Consider the following 5,187-nt stretch of genomic DNA (forward strand, 5'->3'; position numbering starts at 1 on the left):
GAGCTGATTTCTGCGTGGCGAATTGAAAAACCATTCATTATTATGCCGTGTTTTAAAACTTTTATCTGACGGTCATTTGTTGTTTATTAACTAGGTCTCTTGCCAAGATCATTCTCTATGTATGCAGTTACCTTATCATCAGGATTGTTTCTTCTTGCGAAACCTGCTATGGCTACTTCAGCGGCAACTGCAGGTGTCATCCTTGGCTAGCCATTTTCAGTTCTAGCTGTTCTTCCGGTTACATTCTATTGTTTGAAGAGAAGTTTCAACAAAGTGTTCCTGTTAGCTGCTGCTACTTCTGTCAACTCAAAGAGATAAGGCGAAGGGCGACTTACGGCTTCAAGCCTGGGCTGTAGCGAAAGGATTTCACCGTGATCGGATCGGTGGGCAACCATAGTCTACTTTTTTCGTGGTGTTGTTGACGTTGTTGAAAGCTAATTTTTAAGTAGGCCTAGCTTTTCGGAGCTGCTCCCAGCTCACACTATGGTGGAGGAGGTGCCATGAAGATCTAGGAGTGTGAGCAATATGAGCTGAAAGGCCTGAGTAGACTCCTAAAAACTCAACTTGAACTTACTTTTCTCAATATTTAAAAGACAAGAAACATCAAAAGTTTGTGTTAAGGAGCAATAATGTTAAAACCCATAACCCATGAAGATGAATACACTTCACTGAGTGATCTTAAGATTGAGATAGATAGAGACAGTCCTTCATTTTTCATGTGTTTTTGGTCGTATATAGTGAACTCTGCAACCCTTTCCCGCTCTGATCATTAGGCGGGTTTTTTTTTTTCTCTTTTTAGGTCTCTCAGATATCTGCATTTTTTGTGTTAAAAGAATGAATTTTTATCACATTTTTGTTTTTTTTAATCATTTTGGTGACCAAATGAAGAGGAGTGATAATAATTCATGATTATTTTTTTGGAAGAATAATAAGCTACACCATTTTATTGTGTTTGATGGTTTTGTAGTTTGTAGTATTCATTTATAACTTGAATGTTACAATGAAATGGAAGTTTAGGCTAACCCATAGTACCCTATAATTACAATCCAGAGTTGGGAAAAAGTTGTTCACTGTGAAAGAGAAACATTTTATTTTTTGTTTTTACTTTTAATTGGTAGTTGGACATTTCTTTCATGTACAATGTGTGTGTTAGTATAGTAGTAATAACATATCATTTTGGAATTTGGAAATATAAATATTAAATAGGCTCAAAAGTCCAGTGAGGAAATCAGAGGAACCGTTGGGATGGAAATACTTATTTTGTAAAGTGGAGGTTAGATGTAAAGGTATTGTTATTTAAGTTTATTTTTAGGTGTACTATTTAAGAATATATGCTTATAAGATTGTGATTTGCATATATTTGAATTATTATTTTTTGTAAGTTGCTTCTAAGAAAACAAATAAACCTATGAAATTAAAGTAAAAAAAATAAAATAAAACAAAAAATAGAAAAAAATTCTTATCTATACTTCATATCACCCATCAAACCGTATTCATCTGAAATGCTGGTGGATGTGGTTTCTCAGATTTTCTCTTCCGCAACAACACTTCAAGAATAATAACGAAAACAAGAATGACCGAAAGAATAAAAGCATAGACTATATTCCAAGAACGGACACCACCTCCCACTTGAATCCCAAGTAAAATATTTAGAGCTGCCATGAACAGAGCAAGTCTCCCAAACCAGTGATGGTACAAGTTCCAATACCTACTTAATTTTGGAATCTAAATGCGGCGTAGAAAGAAGGCCATTATCTGATACATTGAAACAAGATATATGATCAGCCTTTGATACAACTAAATATTATGCATATGCTGATATGCATATATATTTGCCTTGCGAAAGGCACACATTGAACTTCTGAGTTATAGTTCTTCCTGTAGGCAAGCATTTAAAAAACTTTCTTCAAAACAAGTATTAAAAGGTATAATGGAAAATCAAAAACTCAAAAAACCTGGAGAATGCTTAGCACTAGGACAAAGAATCCAATGACTCTATGTGTTGGTACCATTGCGTGCATCCTTTCATATACAACCTTCCCAGCCACCACAGTAGCAAGCCCAATGATGAATCCGACAAATTGGATAGAAACATGAAGATAATACCATAATGGATCACGATGCCTCAAATATCTCGCTACAATCGCTCCAGCAGGAAGGAGCACTCCCCATCCAATAATTGCTATAATACTCCGTGGTTCCTCCTCAGATATAAAACATTGTCAACTGAAGACGGTGTATTTATATTGTCCCAAGAAGCTGCAAGATTACAATTTCAATGTTAGTTATATTTCCACTGTCTTCATTAACCGCAAAACAACGGCAGGTTTTCATGATTCAATATCCATATAAGTTCTGATCAATACATAAAAATAACCCTTAGGACCCTTTATGCGTCTTAGCATGATAAGTTGATAACAGTACTCTTTATGTTTCTCTGACCTCTAAAAATAAATAAATAAATGACCCAATTTAGATTAGTTCGAGTCTTTGTTTCCCTCCTAATCACCGGTCCCTACCCTTTCCAATATATTATCTGCATTAGCGTAACATCCAGGATTTGTAGTTGTCTGAAAAGAATATTGGTCTCAAAACCATAGATGGTTTAAAATTTTGAACCTGATTAGGAGTCTCATGGGAAGAATTTGGTTGGACTTGGAAGCCACCAAAAATTCGATAAATAGTTTACAGAAAGCGTTGATAAACAGTTATGATATTTGTGGGCCGGGTTTTCTCAATGACTGAAATTTGTATTTACTAATTCACTAGAATGCAATTATAGAATAACCAATAGTGTTAAAGATCACTTTTTAGAATTTTTTCAGGGTTTCCCTCTTCAGTAAATTTTGGTTACACATGGAATGGTTGTGGGAATTGTAGATTAGGGACAATTTCACCTTAAGTTTGAATGTTACAAGGCAGCGCAATGGTTCAATTTCATGTTGCATTTAATGAAAGTTACATAAAGATATGATTGATTTTGGATTGAAAATTGATGTGAACTGTTGTAGGGTGTTTTCTTTATCTCTTTTAATTTCGCTACCATCTTCATTGGTTGTTTACATAGATGATTGTAAACAAGGAAGGCACACATGATGGTATAGGACTCCATTAACACGCGATTTTTTTCGAGAGTTTTCTAACAATATTCTTTTTCTATTTCCTACAATATAACATCTTAGACCTGATCTTAGTGGTGGTTGTTACAGCCTAAAATGGCATGTCTTCACTGGCTTTTTGGTTTTTGAATTTTCACATAGGGTGAGAGACCCATGAGGTGAACAACCTTAGGAGACCAACCAAGTTGCTGAGCTCGGCAGAACATAAAAAATGTATTGGTCAAGAACCCCATGAATATATGCCACATAGCATGACCCTACATATTTAAATACCAAAACGATACCTCTTTTGCAGAAAAAATGATTGCACAGCCAACACATACTCGCTAAGAATAATGTTATCAAGTAGAGCTTGGCAAGTCGCTTGGCAAACACATCTGTCGTGTGGATGTTTACTATTGTACTTTAGAAATAATCACTTGATATTTATTATATTTTTATTTATTTATTGTTTTTTCATTTAACATTTTAGGACTGACCATATACTTTTTTCCTAATTGTTTTAGAGAACAGCTTGGTGCATACTATGCTACAAAGCCATTGGTCTTATCATTTAGTGCTTGGTGTAGGTGCCTTTACTATGAAGTAACTTTGTGGAGAAATTTAGATATTGAACTAACGTCCACATCTGTGATGAAACAAAGATTAAGGTCTTTTGTATTGAATGTTTCATTGTAAAATGTGTGTTGAGACTTGGGATTTTGCTCTCAAATATATCTTTTATAAAATGTAAAATTGTATATACATCTAGGTAACTAAAGAGTCATTACGAGTTTACTGATTTTCATTATTTCTATGTATAGAACTCCGAATGTAAATAAATGTCATTAAATCATTGATTGTCGTCACAACACAAACAATTGTGTATTAACTTCTGTTTAGTTTGTTTAATGATTAAAATAGGATCTCGATTCTTATTTATAACTATTATGATGCATTAGTATGTAGGAGTATCCACATTACATAATTGAAATGTCGTTAGCCATTTGTTTTTTAAGAGCAATCTGTGGCATATCACTTACATGCCCACTTGCTCAGTTTCCCTTGAATAGTTCTTTGTATGTTATTCCCTACTCCGTTGGTCCTCTAAATGATCTTCTGTTGAGTGGACCTTGGAAGAAGTCAATTTTAGATACAAGTAGTGGTTCGATATAGTTCTAAGATTGATATCCGGATTTACAATCACAAAACTTGGCAGACAACTCATCCATACATCAATTGGGACTAGAAATCCAATTTATTTGCATATCAAACAGACTATAAAATGTGTTCCTGAAGATTGACCTCTCAAGAAATCGACTCTTTTGGCTATCGATCGGTCGGTAACTTCTTCAAACCAACCCTGTATTATTTTTCTGTTTAACATCAAACAAAACGTTGATTTTGTTCTTTGAAAATGTATTTGAAATAAATATTCAAATGTAATTTTATAAGACAAAGAGGTTAGCACAGACAACCCAAGAGACCTTTGGCGATTTTGAAGAAAGATGCTACAAAAACTGTTGTTCTTGATTTCGGTATCAATTTTGGAGCTAGCGAGACACGTGTAGTCATTATGGAAGGAGAAAGCTAACTATGAGGGGAATTTTATTATTGGACCGCAGGCAAAGAGTTTGGCAGGGGCCGATCCAACAAACACGATTACTAGGATTTGGCGTCTTTTAGGCAGAAAATACGATGACCCACTGGTCCAGATCGAAAGAAATGAAAATGGTTTCCTATAAGATAGTCGAAAGAAATGAAAATGGTTTCTATAAGATAGTCAGGGCTCCTAATGGAGATGTGTGTGTTGCCTATGGAAAGCAGTATTCTCCAACAAATATTGCAGCCATGATTCGAAGGCATAAAAAGCAATTGGAGAAGAAGTACTACGGAAAGTCAGTATCTAATGCCATCATTGCTTTTCCAAGAGAGACTACTGATGTTCAATATAAGGAAATAATGAATGTTGGGTTAATGGCAAGGCTACATCCACTAATACTTATTAATGAGCTTATTGCTTGGTGAGTGAGATCAAATGCATTCATGGGATTGATGCTACAATATAATCGCCAAGTTAGCTGTCCAA

At 34.8% G+C, this 5,187-nt stretch overlaps 1 pseudogene; it reads right to left on the bottom strand.

Annotated features, from left to right (window-relative positions):
• Positions 1 to 1,419: 1,419 nt before the first annotated feature.
• On the bottom strand, positions 1,420 to 2,334 carry LOC147504396 (cytochrome b561 and DOMON domain-containing protein At3g61750 pseudogene; annotated as a pseudogene).
• Between the last annotated feature and the right edge of the window lie 2,853 nt (positions 2,335 to 5,187).

The sequence above is a fragment of the Coptis chinensis genome, chromosome 4, assembly GCF_015680905.1.
Source record: "Coptis chinensis isolate HL-2020 chromosome 4, ASM1568090v1, whole genome shotgun sequence".
Lineage (NCBI taxonomy): Eukaryota > Viridiplantae > Streptophyta > Magnoliopsida > Ranunculales > Ranunculaceae > Coptis > Coptis chinensis.